At 42.6% G+C, this 21,285-nt stretch overlaps 1 protein-coding gene across 5 annotated transcripts in view; it reads left to right on the top strand.

Annotated features, from left to right (window-relative positions):
* ACVR1C (activin A receptor type 1C) overlaps positions 1 to 21,285 on the top strand; it is a 152,672-nt gene that overhangs the window by 105,269 nt on the left and 26,118 nt on the right. The gene's annotated exons all lie outside the window — the stretch shown is intronic.

The following is a 21,285-nucleotide window of genomic DNA, read 5'->3' as shown; positions in this document are numbered from 1 at the left end:
GGCGTCACGAATACAATGGGTTAATGCCATCTGCCACTAGGGTAACAACATCTGCCCTCATCACACCCCGCTACCACAGAAGGATTAAGATTTTTTAATAGAAGTAATTTACAAATCTTGTGCAAATACGAGAAATGTCAACTCACCTGATCCTCCGCACAGCAATATGAAACCTCCAACTTGAGAAGAAAAGTGCAGAAGACAGTGGTATGAAAAACTTCACCTTTATTGTATTCCAAGATAAAACTTTGACATGGATCGTCTCAAATAGCAAACAGTAAAACCTCCTGGACAAGCAACATGACACGTTTCAGGTCATGTGACCCTTCATCAGATGTGTGATGGGAGTAGGAGAGGTAGGCGATCTTATACCTGGCAAGATCAATCATCATCATTGCCCGGCAGAAGAAACCAATAATGGCTCCACCTATGCACATCATGACAACATGCACATTGTGCATTTGCTTACACAAAAACCAAAGAATATGTATATATATAATAATACAAAAAATATATATAAAATAAAAAATGTACAAAAAGCTAAATTCTTTGCTAAAATTTGAATACGGAAAGATTGAAATAACATGGAAAGCTTCTGTAATGATCAAAATTCTTCAAATACAGAGACCATTTAATAATGCAGAATATTGTCCGACTTTAAAATGAGGCCGTATGGCTGATACTAAAATGAAAGATAGACAGTGCTCCGTAGTGTGATACCGTAGATACAAGGTAAGGGCTAAATGTAAAGAGGCGCTTACCGTATCTTGTTACACTCGGCCAAGTGTAACAATGGATAATGGCATAGAAAGTGGGACATCTGCAGCTACTCCACGCAAACAGCAAAAAAAACAGATCCTCCAATGTGGCGACGGGATTGAGAGCGCAGGACACCCAAGTAATAGGAAGTGAGATTTATTCACCCATGATGCAACGTGTTTCACAGATAGACTGCTTCATCAGGCATGATGCCTGATGAAGCAGTCTATCTGTGAAACGCGTTGCATCACGGGGTGAATAAACCTCACTTCCTGTTACTTGGGTGTCCTGCGCTCTCAATCCCGTCGCCACATTGGAGGATCTGTTTTTTTTGCTGTGTGGCTGATATGTACGTAATGTATATATCCAATAAATTTCTCTATTGTGTAAAGCTTTTATTCTGTCGCCATCGCTTTCTGATTGAACAATTTAAACAATTTTGTTGCCATGAAATTGAAAGTCGGACACATCACCTGCATGGACAATTTTAAAATGTTTAGAAAAGGTTGATGGGTTGTTGTACGATATCATATTTACACCTCTCAGGAGTTCCCGGATTCGTTTTTTTTTTTTATTCTCTTAGTGCTGCCAATATAGGAGACACCACAACTCTTGCAATATATCCTATATATCACATACGTGGACTGACACTTAATGAAATGTTGAATAGCAATAGGTTTTGAATCCTTTGGAGTAACATGAAAGGTTCTAAGAGCATGTTCACATACCACACATCTCGTTTGATTGCATTTGAAAAAAAACTTTAGGATTTAAAGGGGTACTCGGGTGGAAAAACAATTTTTTTTTCTTTTTTAAATCAACTGGTGCCAGAAAGTGAAACTTATTTGTAAATTACTTCTATTAAAAAATCTTAATCCTTCCTGTATTTATTGGCTGCTGAATGCTACAGAGGAAATTCTTTTCTTTTTGGAATGCTCTCTGATGACATCACGAACACACTGCTCTCTGCTGACGTTATAATAATAATAATAATAAGTCTTTATTTATTGTTGTCCTTTGTCAGCAGAGAGCACTGTGGTCGTGATGTCAGTGTTCCAAAAAGAAAGGAATTTCCTCTGTAGCATTCAGCAGCTAATAAGTACTGGAAGGATTAAGATTTTTTAATAGAAGTAATTTACAAATATGTTTAACTTTCTGGCACCAGTTGATTTAAAAAAAATAAATAAATAATAATAATTGTTTTTCCACCGGAGTACCCCTTTAACCATGTTGAACTGCTGATGGATCTGTGTGAAGATGGAAGCAAACTAGGAGATAATAGGTTGTTGGCCAAATATTTACAAATCTGTTTAACTTTCTGGCACCAGTTGAAAAAAAAAATGTTTTCCAGTGGAGTACCCCTTTAAACAGATTTGTAAATTACTTCTATTTAAAAATCTTAATCCTTCCAGTACTTATCAGCTGCTGTATGCTCCAGAGGAAGTTCTTTTCTTTTTGAATTTCTTTCCAGTCTGACCACAGTGCTCTCTGCTGACATCTCTATGTCAGGAACTTTCCAGAGCAGGAGGAAATCCCCAGAGCAAACCTCTGCTGCTCTTGACAGTTCCTGACATGGACAGAGGTGTGAGCAGAGAGCACTGTGGTCATATAGAAATGAAAATAACTTTCTGCGGATCATACAGCAGCTGATAAGAACTGGAAGGATTAAGATTTTTTAATTTTTTTTTTTTATACAGAAATAATTTACAAATCTGTTTAACTTTCTGCCACCAGTTGATTTAAAAAAAAAATTGTTTTTCACCAGATTACACCTTTAATTATGGATAGCTCCCCATAAGAGAGCATGGTATTGCCCATGAACCTCTTTGGTGCTTATTACAGATTACGAGGTTCCGCCATCGGTTACCGATGTATCTGTTATTACTGTATCGTCTATATATGATTATACGATATAGTACTTGTCACTCATCTATGCAGGGAGAAGCAGGATGGAAAAAAAGAGCTGAGTTGACATTTTGCCAGTGTTAACTTGCTGTAGATGGTTATACTGATAACAGAGACACAAGAGCTGCCAAAACAGATGGAGACAGTAAAGACTCATTGAGAAATACCCAGTGATTGTACGGGAGCAGATTTCTATGATATATATTGCAGTTTAACCTCTTCAGGACGCCGGGCGTATTCATATGCCCTGCATCCTGAGTCCTTAAGGACTTGGGGCGTATGCATACGCCCGTGGGAATTCCGGTCCCCGCCGCTAGCCGGTTGGGGACCGGACCGGGATGCCTGCTGAAATCATTCAGCAGGCACCCCGGCACATCACCGAGGGGGTTCCTGAGACCCCCCCCATGTCGGCGATCACAGAAAATCGCATGTCAATTCAGACATGCGATTTTCTGCTATTCCGGGCTGATCGGGTCTCTGGTAACCCCATATCTCGGAAAATAGGGATGATCGGAGCTGTCAGTGACAGCCCCGATCATCCTGAGGGATAGGAGCGAGGTCGCAGTGCTGCGATCTCCTCCTATCCCCTGCCATTGGTCAGAACTGATTCTGACCAATGGCAGCGCAGGACAGTGGGTTCCCATGGCAACCCCCTGTTCTGCCCACCCCTGGATGTCGGGCAGAACGGGGGGAGAAGATGGAGACCGGTACCTTACCTGAAGATGGCGTGGGGACCGCAGATCATCGCTGGAGACTGCAGAGATCCTGGCTGAGGTAGGGAAACGACGGTGGTGGCAGGGGGGGGGGGGTAGGGGCTGGAAATGAAAGGGAAAGTAAAGCTATCTTTACTGTGGCAACCACTAGGAAGGCAGAACTGCAATTCTCAGCATGCCCAGACATCCAAAGGCTGTCTGGGCATGCTGGGAGTTGTAGTTTTGCAACATCTGGAGGGTCACAGTTTGGAGACCACTGTTACAGTGGTGCCCAAACGGTAGCCCTCCAGATGTTGCTAAACTACAACTCTCAGCATGCCTAGACTGCTCAGGCATGCTGGGAGTTGTAGTTCTGTAACATCTGTCCCTTCAGGTTTTGCAATTTTCATGAAATTTTTGAAAATTGCTGCTCTACTTTGAAACCCTCTAATTTTTTCAAAAAGTAAAAATATGTCCATTTTATGATGCCAACATAAAGTGAACATATTGTATTTGTCAATAAAAATGAAATTTATTTGGAATATCCATTTTCCTTACAAGCAGAGAGCTTCAAAGTTAGAAAAATGCAACATTTCCAAAAATTTCATGAAATTTGGGGATTTTTCACCAAAAAAGGATGCAAGTAACGACAAAAATTTACCACCAAAATAAAGTAGAATATGTCACGAAAAAACAATCTCAGAATCAGAATATTCGGTAAAAGCGTTTTAGAGATATTAATGCGTAAAGCGACGGTGGTCAGAATTGCGAAAAAGGGCTCAGTCCTAAAGGTGAAAAAGGGCTGCGTCCTTAAGGGGTTAAATAGATTTTTTTCAATTTCATTTTTAGTATGTAAGGGCAGCCATATTGCCTGGACTTTTTTGTTTACAGCATCTAGAGCTGGGTTTCCCAACCAGGGTGCATCCAGCTGTTGCAAAACTACAACTCCCAGCATGCCGTTGGCTGTCCGGGCATGCTGGGAGTTGTAGTATTGCAACAGCTGGAGGGACCCTCGTTGGGAAACACTGATCTAGGGATAGAGGGGAAAGGTGTGCGCTGCGACCGTCAACTATTGTGAATGGCCTGATCCCATCTTACCTATGTATTGATGTCATCTTTCTCTGAAATCAGGAACAGAAAGTGTCAGCAAATTACTAGGCATAGTGGCCGGAATGAAAAGATTTCCTGGTATTTCTCAGCACTAACCAGTTTTCAAAATTGCAAAAGAAAAGTCAGTGAGAATTACTGGGTAGGGGCAGGAGGTCATCCACTTTGTGACAGATTTACTCATTCTAAAGGCAGAAAATAGTGTACATTTTACCACAAATAGACAGATTGGGGGAGAATTACCAAAACCTGTGCAGAGCAAAGTTGAGCATTTGCTTATAGCAGCCAATCAGATCGCTTCTTTCATTTTAAAAAAGGCCTCTGAAACATGAAAGAAGTGATCTGATTGGTTGCTATGGGCAACTGGTCAACTTTTCCTCAGCACAGGTTTTGATAAATCATTGAGTTGTTGGGACTGAATGAAATGTGTGTGTGTATATATATATATATATATATATATATATATATATATATATATATGTATGTGTATATATATATATATATATATATATATATATATATATATATATATATATGTATGTATATATATATATGTATATATAGTATGTGGTATGGGGGTGTAATGTAAAGGGCAGATGGAATTACCCTCAGGACAGATGGCATTAACTCCTTGTATTCGTGACACCAGGGCGTGGTTTATCCTCAATACCATCCGAAGGTATACCGCTGGATGCTGGGCTAGGCACAGCGGGCAATAATGACTCTGACGTTAAGTTAAGTGACAGATGGTACAGTCTATACAGTTCAGCCAGGGCCCACGGAGGTGACCAGTGACTTCAGAGACCTTAAGGGCTTGCTTGGACTTGTAGTAGAGGGGGACAATTTAGTGCAGGCCATGCTGACTATACAGATGACTGTGACTTGACTTGTGACTGACAAGACTATGACTGTGGTTACTTGCAGGTTTGTAGCTTGTGGCTGCAGACTTAACTTGAGGCTCCTATGACTCTGTACACACTTCGGCATGACTTGACTGGACCTCAGCAAATACAACGAGCGCGTGCAGAGGCTCCACCCAGGGCTTATATGGGGGAGGCCCTGGTGGGGTCCCATTGGTCATCCCTAAGTCACCTGGTCACTGATACCTCCTGGGTAACAATCACATGACAAATCACATGGTAAACAGTCTTAAAGATATAACACCCTTACATATAAAACATAGGGATTATATACAAATACAATAAACAGATGCAGGGGGGGGGGGGCAGGGGATACTGCAGGAGGCTGCCTGACAGGGCGGCAAGGATATGGGGTAACACGTCCCATACTGGGCCACCACAAACTGCCCCTCTTAAACACAGCCGTCCTCGGCGCCCAGTCCTGGAGGACGGACGACTAACAATGGCCACTGGGGCCTAGTGAGAACTGTTCCTGGGGCATATTGGTGTAATGTCCTTCACAGGTCTGATTGTGGGAAACAAAACAAAAACGAGTCCATGTGGCACTTAACGGAAAATGTCCATACATGCTCTTTTTGGTAAACATGTGGGATTCATTACCTTTTGTAACTGCAACTTCAACACAACTATGACATTTGAACACATTGGTGCGGATTGGGCTGCCTGACTATTTCTACCCAATGCCTTAGCTGCTGGGGCCTCTCGGCACTCACCACTTCTCCCCAGAACTTTATAGGTAATTTTATACTATACAATGAAGTAACCTTTCCATGCTGTACTCTGTCACTTTTCGTGTCTGACTTGTACCTCAGGGGAACTCTCTGGCCAGTAGAGTACCCTATACATGTGGACAGGCAGAAATGGTAGACATATATACATTTGATGATGGTGGACTGGGAGTATATGTTTTGCTACAGTCCTAATCTGGACATTACATATGGCTAGACAAAATAAGTTTATAGTGGGGATCAAAAGTTTGGGCACCCCAGAAAAAAATTTGTATTAATGTGCATAAAGAAGCCAAGGAAAGATGGAAAAAATCTCAAAAAGGCATCAAATTACAGATTAGACATTCTTATAATATGTCAACAAAAGTTAGATTTTATTTCCATCATTTACAGTTTCAAAATAACAGAAAAAAAAATGGTGTCTGCAAAAGTTTGGGCACCTTGCATAATTTATAGCATGCACTGCCCCCTTTGCAACGCTGAGACCTGCCAGTGTCATGGATTGTTCTCAATCATCATCTGGGAAGATCAGGTGATGTCAATCTCAAAGGTTTTAAATGCCCAGACTCATCTGACCTTGCCCCAACAATCAGCACCATGGGTTCTTCTAAGCAGTTGTCTAGAAATCTGAAACGGAAAATAGTTGACGCTCACAAAGCTGGAGAAGGCTATAAGAAGATAGCAAAACCTTTTCAGATGTCAATATCCTCTGTTCAGAATGTAATTAAGAAATGGCAGTCATCAGGAACAGTGGAAGTTAAAGCAAGTTCTGGAAGAATAAGAAAAATATCAGACAGAACAGCTCGCAGGATTGTGAGAAACAATTCAAAACCCATGTTTGACTGCACAATCCCTCCAGAAAGATCTGGCAGACACTGGAGTTGTGGTACACTATTCCAGTATAAAGAGATACTTGTACAAATATGGTCTTCATGGAAGAGTCATCAGAAGAAAATCTCTTCTACGTCCTCCCGTCAAAAATCAGCGTTTGAACTTTGCAAATGAACATATAGACAAGCCCGATGGGATTTTGGAAACAAGATCTGTGGACTGATGAGGTTAAAATTGAACTTTTTGGCCGGAATGAGCAAAGGTACATTTGGAGAAGAAGGGGAACAGAATTTAATGAATAGAACCTCTGTACAACTGTTAAGCATGGGGTGGATCAATCATGCTTTGGGGCTGTGTTGCAGCCAGTGGTGCAGGGAACATCTCACGAGTTGAAGGAAAAATGGATTCAATAAAGTTTCAGCAAATTTTGGATGCTAACTTGATGCCATCTGTGAAAAAGCTGAAGTTAAAGAAAGGATGGCTTCTACAAATGGATAATGATCCTAAACGCACCTCGAAATCCACAGGGGATTACATCAAGAGGTGTAAACTGAAAATTTTGCCATGGCCTTCACAATCTCCTGACCTCAACATAATTGAAAATCTATGGATAGACCTTAAAAGAGCAGTGCGTGACAGACAGCCCAGAAATCTCAAAGAACTGGAAGACTTTTGTAAGGAAGAATGGGTAAAGATAGAGAGGAGAAAGCATTGACCGCTCACCCAGGAATCACACACCTTCTGTGCGCGGATCCACCAGTCCCGCCTCCGGTTTCAAGTAGCAGACAAAACAAAATTATTGTCCAGCACCAGGATGTGGATAAAAACGGGTTTCTTTATTCAATGAAGACAGCTACATACATGAAATCTCTGACGCGTTTCACGCTTTCGCGCTTAGTCATAGAGTGGCATACAACACATAAGAACACATATATATACTTAAATTCCTTCTCACCAATTGGTGATAAAACAGATGGAAAATACAAAACGGATTCGGTATATACAAAAAACATGTACTGGATTCACCAGAAATATACATTGTGTTGTGGATGCAGTAATGGGCAAAGATACCTCAAATAAGAATTGAAAGACTCTTGGCTGGCTACAAAAAGTGTTTACAAGCTGTGATACTTGCCAAAGGGGGCAGCAGAAGTTATTAACTTTTTCAGACACCATTTTTTTGTTTTCTGTTATTTTGAAAGTGTAAATGATGGAAATAAAATCTAACTTTTTTGACATATTATCAGAATGTCAAATCGGGAGTCGCTCGCAGTTGTGCTGGAGAGGCTGGTGACAGAGTGGCGTATAAGTGGACTGGCATATAGGCTGGAGCCAACGGTGACAAGACTGGGACTGGTGTGGAGACTAGTGTGGGTTGAACCAGCCCCGACTTGGAGAGAACATGGGGAAATCCATAGAGGGGTGGTTTCCCTTGCCTGAGACGCACTCCCTCGCCGGTCTAACAGCTGGAGGAGATGGTGCTGGGAGCACTGGTAGTTCTTCTTTCAGACATAACTTGATCCGGTTTCGGTGGACAACTTGCGGATCATGCCCAGGCTTTTGTACTCCATATACATCAGATTCCAGATAAGGTACGGCCATTACCGTGTACGGTTCTGTCTCCCAAATAGAGTCTAACTTGTGGGTCCTTGGAAACTTCCGCAGCCAGACTTTATCGCCCAACTGAAGGGGTTTGGCAGAGGCATGACGGTAATAGTCCTACTGTTGTCTCTGTTGGGCCTTGCCCATCTTCTTGCTGACAATTTTCTTGGCCTCTAAGATTCTTCTCTGGTGGTCAGAGACCCACTCCAGGGATGCTTGCGGAGAGTTGTTGAACAGGGCTTGGAGCCCAAATGTTCGGTTTTTAGGGAGCTGCCCATGTCTCCCCATCATCAGGTAGAAAGGGGTGTACCCTGTAGAATAGTGGACTGTGTTATTATAGATCTCCAATAGTTCGGGCAGCAGTTGGGGCCACTCTTTTTGTCTCGACACAGTGGCTGCAAAGACTTGATTGATGCGTTCACAGAGCCCGTTCTCCTGGGGGTGGTAATTAGTAGTCCGGAGTTTCTAGCAGGCTTGGAATTGACACAGCTCTTGGAAGAGTTGGGCCTTGAAGGCCGTTCCACGGTCCGTTAGGACAGACTCCGGACACCCAAGGGTTTGCACCCAATTGGTGTAGAACATCTGGGCCGCTGTCTTGGCTGTGAGGTCTTTAATGGGGACAACGACAACCTATTTGGAGTAGTGATCCACCATGGTGAGAGCATAAGTGTACCCAGACCAGGTAGGAGACAACTTGACATGGTCTAGCGCGACCAACTGGTTAGGCCTTTCACTCTGGATGCAATGGAGGGGTGCTCTTGCGGCCTTGGGCACATTCTTGGTGACGTTACAGACTGCACATTCACTGCACCATTTCTCAATGTCACTCCGCATTCCGATCCAATAGAATAGGAACACCAGGACAGTTAATGCTAACTGCAGGCAGGGCTGGCAAGATCCTGGCTGCTGGGACAGGTGCTGACTTTGCTGCTGGAGATGAAGGGGAGCTGTCACCTGGTTGATCTGGAGAACTGGGTTCTGACATCCTGTTGAATTTTGAGTGCGCTGTCACTTTAAGGGAAATAAGGTGCATTCTCCTTTAAGATGCTTACTGTAGCGTGCTTTGACTTGACTGATGGGGGTACTGTACTGGATGCTTCCCCTCTGTTTTGCAGCCACTTGGTTGTAATTTGTCTTGCGACCAAACTTGCGGGCACTAATGGGTTAATACTGATAGCTACTGGCACCGGAGACTGGATACTGACAATTGTTAGGGGCAGATGGCATTAACCCCTTGTATTCGTGATGCCAGGGCATGGTTTATTCTTAATATCACCCGAAGGTATACCGCTGGATGATGGGCTAGGCACTGGGGCAATAATGACTCCGACTCCAATTTACGGACAACGGTAGCTTTACTGAGTGACAGATGGAACAGTCTATACAATTCAGCCAGGGCCCACGGAGGTGACCAGTGACTTCAGAGACCTTGAGGGCTTGCTGGGGCTTGTAGTAGAGGTGGACCATTTAGTGCAGGCCACGTTGACTAGACAGATGACTGTGACTTGACTGACTTGTGACTGACAAGACTGTGACTGTGGTTACTTGCAGGTTTGTAGCTTTTGGCTGCAGAGTGGACTTGAGGCTCCTATGACTCTGGACACACACTTAGGCTCGACTTGACTGGACCTCAGCAAAGACCAAGAGAGCGAGCAGAGGCTCCACCCAGGGCTTATATGGGGGAGGCTCTGGTGGGGTCCCACTGGTCATCCCTAAGTCACCTGGTCACTGATACCTCCTGGGTAACAATCACATGACAAATCACATGGTAAACAGTCTTAAAGATATAACACTCTTACATATATAACATAGGGATTATATACAATTACAGTAATCAGATGCGGGGAGGGGGGGGGGGGGGGGTTGGGTCCCAGGGGACACTGCAGGAGGCTGCCTGACAGGGCATTTAGGGTACGGGGTAACACCTCCCATACTGGGCCACTATATATATATATAGGGAAACACTGTACAATTATAACAGTTGAAAGGAGACTCTAGTACCCTGTTGGGCACCTCTAGCCTGGATACAAGATGAGATACACTGTGGCATGGAGGCATACAGGTTCCATATGGCATCCTGTGGCTGTCCGGGCATGCTGGGAGTTGTAGTTTTGCAACAGCTGGAAACACACTATTTGGAAAACACTGGCTTACAGCCACCACTAGGAGGTGCATGCCCTTTATGCATCTTAAAAAATCAATAATAAAGCAATAAGTAGAAAGTCCATAAGCTCCCCCTAGTGAAGACTCAGGTTTATCTTTTAAAGTCTTTGTTTATACAGGGGATTCAGGTTCTTTATCAGAGAAATGGAGCTCAAATCCCCAAAATGATCAAGATAAATCCGCACAGAATATGGGGCCTGAAAAAATAACATAATTAGGAAATTCAAGTGAATTTTTTTTTAAAGAGGTTGTTTTGGCTGGATGTTTTTGTATTCTAAAGGGCATAAAAATTATCTGGGGGTCCTGATAGGACCCCAGCAGTTATGAGCAGCATTACCTATTGCAAGTAATAGATGTGAATAGAGTAATAGAGTAATAACACCGACTGATAGTGAGGTGCCCTAAAATGGTGGTGAGGGTTGGGGGGACTCTTCTCTATTACCGTATATACTCGAGTATAAGCCGACCCGAATATAAGCCGAGGCCCCTAATTTTACCCCAAAAACCCAGGAAAAGTTATTGACTCGACTATAAGCCTAGGGTGGGAAATACATCATCCCCCCCTTCATCATCACCGCCTGTCAATCCCTTCATCAGTGGTCTTCAACCTGCGGACCTCCAGATGTTGCAAAACTACAACTCCCAGCATGCCCGGACAGCCATGGAGGTCCGCAGGTTAAAGACCACTGCGGCCTTCGTCATCAAGCACGGAGAAGAGGCCCCCCGGTGAAAATGTACAGCCCGCAACGACTAATCCTCCCCACCAGACGGTCCCTGCAGCATAGATGGCCCAGACCAGCTCACCCTAACTTCCCGCCGAGGGGAGGTGAGTACAAAACAAAGGGGGGGGGGCTGGATGATGACGTAGGCCGCAGTGGTCTTCAACCTGCGGACCTCCAGAGGTTTCAAAACTACAACACCCAGCATGCCCGGACAGCCGATGGCTGTTCGGGCATGCTGGGAGTTGTAGTTTTGCAACATCTGGAGGTCCGCAGGTTGAAAACCACTGATGAAGGGATTGACAGGCAGAGAGTTCACTCGAGTATAAGCCGAGGGGGGCGTTTTCAGCACGAAAAATCGTGCTGAAAAACTCTGCTTATACTCGAGTATATACGGTACTCCTTTTGTACACCAGATAGCCATTATAATATAATAATAGTATTAAATAAAAAATAATAATAATTTGGTGCTGTATTAATATGTATTTAAGCAATATGTAAATCATATACACTTGTGTGAACAATGTCTGATCTGATTTCTTCTCTAAGCAGAGAGATATAGAAAGTGACTATGTAGCTAACCTGACCGCACTGTTTACAGGGTTTCGGGATTAGCTGCACCACGTCAGGAATGTATAATTTTATTACAGAGGGTGTGATCTCCAAATATTCCCCTGGGGCCGCAGTTCTCACTTGATGAAGGGAAGCAGTGTTAGGGGCTTTCATAAAATCCCTATTACTAAGCTTTGTCCTATAGGGAAAAACCTGTCCCCTCCCTGGTTTTGTCTTGAACAGAAGATGCAGGTAGTTTACATTTAGGTAGGACCTGTAGCACAGATCATCCTGATCTTCCTGGTTCACGAACACGACATTGGAACTACAATAGAGACTGATAGAGCAGTAAAGCAAGCCGTACATCTTAGGGGCTGTTCACATCACGATTTTGCTATCTGTCAAGTTTATACCTTTGAAGGTCGGAAAGACGTACTGAGAAGTCTCGCTTGTAGTATCCAGAGAAGTTCGTACCTTTTAGCCTTGTTTATACCTTGTGAGACTGTGACAGGAATGGTGGTCTGATAGCTAGGTTCCCCAAGGTACCTGTCGTTTGGAGAGATCAGGTTTCAGGAAGCGTATATCTCATTAAGGGAGATTAAGAAATAGTTAAAGGGGTACTCTGTCCCTAGACATCTTATTCCCTATCCAAAGGATAGGGGATAAGATGTCTGATCGAGGGGCTCCCGCCGCTGGGGACACCAGTGATCTCCTTGCTGCACCCGGTGTTCGTTTAGAGCGTCGGGTGCAGCGCGGGAGGCTGGTGATGTCATGGCCACGCCCCGCTTGTGACGTCATGGTCACGCCCCCTCAATGCAAGTCTATGGGAGGGGGGCCCTCCCATAGACTTGCATTGAGGGGGTGTGGCCGTGATGTCAAGAGAGGGACATGGCCGTGATGTCACAAGCTTCCACCCCACATTGCCAGTCAGGGGTGGGACCCCCACGATCTCCCTGCTGCATCTGGCATCCGTTTTGAGTGTCAGGGGCACCAGAGGCTCGTGACGTCAAGGCCACGTCCCGCTTGTTACATCACGGTCACGCCCTCTCAATGCAAGTCTATGGGAGGGGGCGTGACGTCAAGAGCATTTCATGGATAGGTGATAAGATGTCTAGGGGCACAGTACCCCTTTAAATCCCTGGTAAAACTTAGCTAGCTAAGGTCTCTGGTAAGTCTTGTTATCGGCCTGTATTTTTATAAGATGAAAGACAGGTTTGGTAGTGGGGCCTCTCATTCCTTCACTGGGATACTCCAAGTTTTCAGACTAGCCCAGATCAGCACAGGTGCTGAAGACAGATCATCTCTGGGCATTAAAACAAGGTGAGAGCCAGCCTGCAAGTGAGACTGTGAGGAACCTAGTCCAATAATATTTGTATCCTTAAAGGGGTACTCCGCCCCTAGACATTTTTGTTCAGAATGGCAGCTGTGCTAGGCTGCAAGCGGCCATGGTCATCACACTCCCACCATTAATGTCTATGAAGGGGGTCGTGAAAGCTAAGGTCGCTTTTGATCCGACACTTTTGATCCGTATTTGTTCTGTGCATGCGGATTACAGTGTGCCGGGCCCGAGATCACGTGGGGTCCCAGCGTCTGGATCTCCCGCGATCAGATATCTTATCCCTTTACCCCTTTAAAAGAAGACTTTGTGATCTGTGTGAGTAACACATTTGTTGAATGTTTTGTGTTAGGTGACTGGTAGTAAGCCACCTGTATAGACAGGGAAGATATCTGTGAGTTTATGCTGTATTTATTTTGTTACTGAACAATAAAGATAGTAGATGCCCTTTTTAAACTTTACTTCCATGTCCCTGTCTCTGACTGCTATTTTGCCGCTATTTGACTGGCTCTACAAAGCCAATCTCCCACAATCTGTATCCTTTGTTTTGTAGGGTGGAATAGCATAGCATACCACTCTGTATAAGCTTCTTATAAAATTAGAATCAATGGGAAATGTATGGAAACGTAAAGCCTTACTTTTCCATACATTTAACATATCAGTTTCTTATTTTTACACATTCACAGTAATAGAATGAAAGCTGAGCTCCACTTACCAGCTCCACGCCTTCTCCAGCAATCTTCTTTCATGCTCTGCTTTCTGACAGACCTTAGAAGTAGATCTCTGATATTATTGATCAGTAATATATAGAAAAAGAAAGTTTTTACAGCTCACCACCCCGTACTGCCGGATTCGAGATGTCCTATCCGGGGTGCACGGGACATAAAACACACAGCTGCTCTGTGGTAACCATCAATGGGAAAGCGAGACTCCTTGTCTGGAGGAAGTCCAGCACTCGGGGATAGATTAAAATGTATCCATCTTTATTCAGAATCATTAAAATGTCCGGTGGACTGCACACACACAATATTAAATGCGAAACGCGTTGGTTTTTATATTGTGTGTGCAGTCCACCTGACATTTTTATGATTCTGAATAAAGATGGATACATTTTAATCTATCCCTGAGTGCTGGATTTCCTCCGGACAAGGAGTCTCGCTTTCTAATTATTGATCAGTACTATGCCTTTACGTAGCACCGAACAGTAGAAGCAATCAATAGATTGCAAAAAATAAATAAAAAATATTTAAAAATGTGAATAAGTCCCTCCCCAATAAAAAAAACTTTTTATCCTCCCCTTTTCACATTTTACAAAAAAAAAAAAACTGAAATAAATGATAAATGAACAAATTTGGAATCGCCGCATGTGGAAATGACCCACAGAATAAACAGAACATGTCAGTTTTACTGTAAAATGTACTGCGCAAAAACAAACCCCACTTAAAGTTGCAAAATTGTGTTTTTCTTTTCAGTTTCAAAAAGCAATCCCTCATACGAATCTGTATGTGAAAAAATAATTAAAAGGCTAGGAGGAACAAAATGAAAACATAAAAATGAAAATTTTTCTTATCTTCATGGCCAAAATGGGCTGTGTCCCTAAAGGGGTACTCCGCCCCTAGACAACTTATCCCCTATCCAAAGGATAGGGGATAAGATGTCACATCGCCGGGGTACGCCGCTGGGGACCCCCGGGATTTCGGCTACAGCACCCCGTTATCATTACCGCACAGAGCAAACTCGCTCTGTGCGTAATGACCGGCAATACAGGGTCCAGAGCATCGTTATGTCACGGCTCCGCCCCCCATGACATCACGGCTCTGCCCCCTTAATGCAAGTCTATGGGAGGGGTCGTGATGGTCGCCACGCCCCCTCCCATAGACTTGTATTGAGGGGGCAGTCTGTGATGTCACGAGGGGGCGGAGCCGTGACATAACGAGTTTGCTCTGTGCGGTAATGATAACAGGGTGCTGTAGCTGAGATCCCGGGGGTCCCCAGCAGCTGGACCACGGCGATCTGACATCTTATCCCCTATACTTTGGATAGGGGATAAGATGTCTAGGGGCAGAGTACCCCTTTAAGGGGTTAAGAAAACCTTTCCTTGCCTTTTTTTTATTTTTATTTAATACAATAAAAAATTAACATGAAACCAATTATTAAGTGAAGTAAATTTAATTAATTAAGTAAATATTAAATAAGGTACTAATAATAAACCAAATAATAATGAGTGTTATTACTACTAATAATAGTAATAATAACAATAATAATAACAAATTTAATACACACTTTATGCACACACACAGTATATACACACACACACTATATACACACATACACACACACTGTATACACACATACACACACACACACACACGCTATATACACACACAAACACACAAACACTGGCCCTCATTTACTATTCTAAACCTGACTTGTTTTGTTGGTTTTTTTTGGCGCATCTTTGTCTGCGACATGTCGCAGACATCGTGCGCCAGTCTGCAACACGATGCGACATTTTTTCCCGACGGACCCGATGTGGATTCTCCTAAATTCGAAAAAGGGGCGTAACCCGACATTTCTGAGCTTTCCCACATATTTATAAAGGTTTCCAACCTGAATATGTTGAATTGTTGTGGATTTTTTCCCGACAACTCAGAGGAGTTGGAAACCAAAACTTTTGTGCAAAATTTGTGCAAAAATGTGCAACTTTTCTCGACACTTGCCAGATGTGAACAATGGAAATTTTTATCAATTTGGTGCAAATGACCCCAGGTATTTTTTTCCTCAGACTGATGTAAGAAACCCCGTTCTTAGTAAGTGTGGGTGATTGTGTGTAACACTATTGTGGGTGCGGCTGGCACAATTTTATGGCCAGATCTTTCTGGTTACTATAAACATTACAATGGATTTTTTTCTGGACTAACACAGTACAACACTATGGAGCAGAGGTATGGTGGTGTGAACAGGACCTAACATCGGAATCATTTTATAGCCAGTGAACTTCCTTTCCTTCATAGATGACACCTCTGATTGTTGTTATTATTAGGCATATGGAGTGGTGGGGTATGTGCCCTGGTGGCCGGGGGCCAAGGAAGACTCAAACAAGTCATTGTATCATTGTCAAGGTATTTAAATACAAAGCTAATGTATCGAATTGAAACTAAGGAAACGGCATTACCTCTAGAATCCAGTAGGGGGTGATCTTGGTCAAGAAAGTAGAACGTGTAACTTACTGAGCTACTTTGTTACAGCTTGTATTGTAAACGTGTATATAGGACAGTATACAATATATATGCAGAATCTATGAGATCTGACGCCATCACTGCTGCTGATCACATGTTACTCTGTATTATGCACAATGGGCAGTGTCTTCTGAAACTTTGCTTATGAGACATTGAATGCAAGACCAATAATGTCCTATGTATGTGTGATTACTTAGAGAGAGGGAGAGTAGTGATGAGCGGCATAGGCCATATTCGAATTTGCGACATTTCACAAACATATGGACGAATATTCGCATATTCATTCACGTTATTTTCAGGCGAAATTTGAAAAATTCACGAAGTTCGCATGCGCAATTATATTTTTCAACTAACTACTTTCCTATTGGTTGCTAGGGATGTTGCTAACCTCTGACAACTGTATTTGCATCCTTCTCATTGGTCTACAAGCTAAAAGGAGGGAAGGATCAGTGTCCTCTGGAAGTGCTGATATTCGCAAGTTTTCGCATATTCGCCTTCTTTGGACCACAAGCTGGAAGCAGGGAGGGCTGATCACTTTTTATTTACACAGTGAACTTCATTGTGATGTGAAAAAAAACAAAAAACGAATATTCGTCATAACAAATATATTTCGCTATATTCTAAATATTCGCAAAATCGTGAAGTGCTAATATTCGCGATACAAATTTGCTATTCGAATATTTGCGCTCAACACTAAGAAAGAGACAGAAAGAGAGAGAGGGAGGAAGAGAGAGACAGAGAGAGACAGGGAGAAAGAGAGAAGAGACAGAAAGAGAGAGAGAGAGAGTGAGAGAAAAAAGACACACAGAAAGAAAGAAAGAATGAAAGAAAGAAAAAAAGAGAGATACAAAGAAAGAAAGAGAACGAGAGAGAGAGAAAAAAGAGAGTAAAAGAGAGAGAGAGAGAGAGAGAGAGAGGGAGAGAGGAAGAAAGAAAAGAGAGCAGGGGCAAAAGAGATATAGAAAGAGAGATGGATAGAGATGGAGAGAGAAAAAGAGAGACAGGGGAAGAGATAGAAAAAAGAAAGAAAGAGAGAGAGAAAAGGAGAGTGAGAAAGAGAGAGAGAAAGAGGGGAGAGATAGGAGAAAAAGAGAGAAAAGAGAGACAGAAAGAAAGAAAAAGAAAGAAAGATAGAAAGAAAAAGAGAGATACAAAGAAAGAAAGAACAAAAGAGAGAGAGAGATAATAGTAGGGATTTGTAAAACCTGGGAAAACTTTAAAAAAGAAATGAAAATAATGGGAATATTAGAGACAGCGCCAATTTGGCACACTGTAAACATGAAAGAGGTAGCTAAGATGGAAAATAACAACTTGCAAAGTAAAATTTTGAGAGACGTGTGGAGAAAAGGAGAGTTAAGAAAGTGGAGAGAGGTGCAGGAAGAATTTAAATTGGGAAAAGGTATGTGGTTGGAATTTCAGGGTTTAAAAAGTGCCATATGCGGATCACTAAGAGACAGTGGTAATCGGATAGTGGAAGTAACTGAAACTATAAGAAAAATGGAGGAGGGAAAAATAGTAAAGAAAGTTATGGCAGTAATTTATACCGAAATAATGAAAAATAAAGAAAATAACTTAAAACATAAATACTTCCAGCAATGGGACGAAGAGTTAGGTGAGAGAAACAAATGCGGTTGGATGAATGTATTCAGGAATATAAAAAGAATTTCCCCAAGTTTAGACCATCAACTGATACAATGGAACATAGTATATAGAATTTATTATACACCAATGTAAAATGGAAAACGCGGGATTCCTGCATATTATATGGGAATGTGAAAAAATACAAGAATATTGGGTGTCAATAGTTGATGATATCGAGAGAAAAATAAAATATGAGATAAAAGATGATATAGCTTTGATTATCTTGGGTGATGATAGAAAGGTAAATAAAACAACAAAAGAAAGAAAGGAACTACTGATGATGCTCTTTTATGCTAGATTATTAATAATCAGGAGATGGCTGACCCCAACTAAACCAGAGGTATGGGAGTGGAGGGAGGTGACAGGAAGGTTATTTGGTCAAAAAAGGAAATTAGGTTCTTTTTTTATTTTTATTTGTTTTTTAATGTGTTTTTTTTTATTTATTTAATTATTATTATGTGAGGGGGAAGGGAATCAGGGGGAAACAAGAATAAAGGCGGGTAGAAATAATTGGGAAGATACCAAAGATCTAAAATGGTGGGGGAAAGGAAAGAAAAGAGAGAGAGAAAGGGAAGGGAAAGGAAAGAGAAAAGAAAATGAATTGATATAGTAGAATGGAAATAGTAATAGAATGGGAAGGTGTTGTCCCTCTGCCTCCCGCCCACCCAGTAAGGGGAGATATGTCATGGGGGAGAAAGTTGAGGGTAGGGGAGGGGGGTGGGAAAAAAAAGATAAAATCTTGAAATTCAATGTATAGAATGTTATTTATTGGAATGTAAATGATGCATTTTTTCAATAAAGAAATGTTGATAAAAAAACAAAAAAAAAGACAAGAGAGAGAGAGAGAGAGAAGAAAGGGAAGAGAGAAGAAAGGTAAGAGAGACAGAGTGAGAAGAAGAGTGAGAAAGAGATATGGCTGCAGCTTCCTGGAATCTTTAGAGACTTTGCCATCTTCTGTAATTTCTACTAGGCTTACAATCAATACTTATCATAAGGAAACCCTTCTCCATCCATATGGACATATTTACTTACATCAAAAGTCCTAGAACATAAAGTGTTGTAGTGGACATAGCAGAGGGACACATGGAGACCATATGGCTCCTTCCTGTGCTGCTCCATGGGGCCTGTCTATAGATGATAAGATATGATTTACGTACAGTACAGCGCATTCAGAAAGTCCTCAGACCCCATCACTTTTTCTTACATTTTGTTGTATTGCTCCATATAATCCCATTCCCCCATCATTCTGCACTTAGAAATCTCTGCTAATTTATTGAAAAGGCAAAATTGAACAATTGAAGTGACACCTCTGTCCATGTCAGGAATTGTCCAGAGTAGGAGCAAATTCCCATAGCAAACCTCTCCTGCTCTGGACAGTTCCTGACATGGACAGAGGTGTTGGCAGAGAGCACTGTAGTCAGACTGGAAAGAAATTTAAAAAGAAAATAACTTCCTGTGAAGCATACAGCAGCTGATAAGTACTGGAAGGATTAAGATTGTTAAATAGAAGTAGTTTACAAATCTGTTTAACTTTCTGGCACCATTGTTTAAAAAAAAAAAAAAAATGTTTTCCACTGGAGTAAAGACTCAGGAGTTTGGCAGCGATACAGCCTCTAGTCTTCTTGGGGATGAGGCCACAAGGTTTATACACCTGGATTTGGGGATTTACTGCCATTTTTAGGAATACCTCTTTAAAGGGTTACTCCTGCGCTAAGACATCTTATCCCCTATTCAAAGAATGCCTGATCGCAGCTGTCACGCCCCCTCCCATAGGCTTGCATTGAGGGGGTGGAGCGCAACGTCACATGGGGGCGGAGCCGTGATGTCACTATGCTCCGTCCCCGTGATCGCCAGTAATCAGACCCGGAGCGAGCACGCTGCGGGGGCTGATTCTAGCGGGGTGCGGCGTGGAAGATCATGGGGGTCCCCAGTGGCGGGACCCCCGCGATCAGGCATCTTATCCCCTATCCTTTGGATAGTAGGGGATAAGATGTCTTAGCGCTGGAGGACCCCTTTAACCCCTTAAGGACACATGACGTACTGGAACGTCATGTGTCCACTCCCGATCTATAACGCGGGGCCACGGCGTGGCCCCGCGTCATAGCGGGTCGGGCCCGGCCTCTAACAACGGCCGGGACCCGTGGCTAATAGCGCGCGGCATTGATCGCTGTGCCGCGCGCTATTAACCCTTTAGACGCGGCGTTCAAAGTTGAACGCCGCGTCTAAAGTGAAACCGAAAGCATCCCGGCTAGCTCAGTGGGCTGTTCGGGATAGCCGCGGTGAAATCGCGGCATCCCGAACAGCTGACAGGACAGCGGGAGGGCCCCTACCTGCCTCCTCGCTGTCCGATCGCCGAATGACTGCTCAGTGCCTGAGATCCAGGCATGAGCAGTCATCCGGCAGAATCGTTGATCACTGGTTTCTTATGAGAAACCAGTGATCAACATAGAAGATCAGTGTTTGCAGTGTTATAGGTCCCTATGGGACCTATAACACTGCAAAAAAAAAGTGAAAAAAAAAAGTGAATAAACATCATTTAACTCCTCCCCTATTAAAAGTTTGAATCACCCCCCTTTTCCAATAAAAAAAAAAACACAGTGTAAATAAAAATAAAAATAAACATATGTGGTATCACCGCGTGCGGAAATGTCCGAATTATAAAAATATATCATTAATTAAACCGCTCGGTCAATGGCGTGCGCGCAAAAAAATTCCAAAGTCCAAAATAGTGCATTTTTGGTCACTTTTTATATCATTTAAAAATGAATAAAAAGTGATCAATAAGTCCTATCAATGCAAAAATGGTACCGTTAAAAACTTCAGATCACGGCGCAAAAAATGAGCCCTCATACCGCCCCATACACGGAAAAATAAAAAAGTTATAGGGGTCAGAAGATGACAATTTTAAACGTATTAATTTTCCTGCATGTAGTTATGATTTTTTCCAGAAGTCCGACAAAATCAAACCTATATAAGTAGGGTATCATTTTAATCGTATGGACCTACAGAATACATATCAGGTGTAATTTTTACCGAAAAATGTACTACGTAGAAACGGAAGCCCCCAAAAGTTACAAAACAGCGTTTTTTT

This window comes from Hyla sarda, chromosome 8, assembly GCF_029499605.1.
Source record: "Hyla sarda isolate aHylSar1 chromosome 8, aHylSar1.hap1, whole genome shotgun sequence".
Taxonomy (NCBI): domain Eukaryota; kingdom Metazoa; phylum Chordata; class Amphibia; order Anura; family Hylidae; genus Hyla; species Hyla sarda.
Note: the sequence above shows the minus strand (reverse complement) of the source record. Positions and strands in the feature narration are given on the sequence as shown.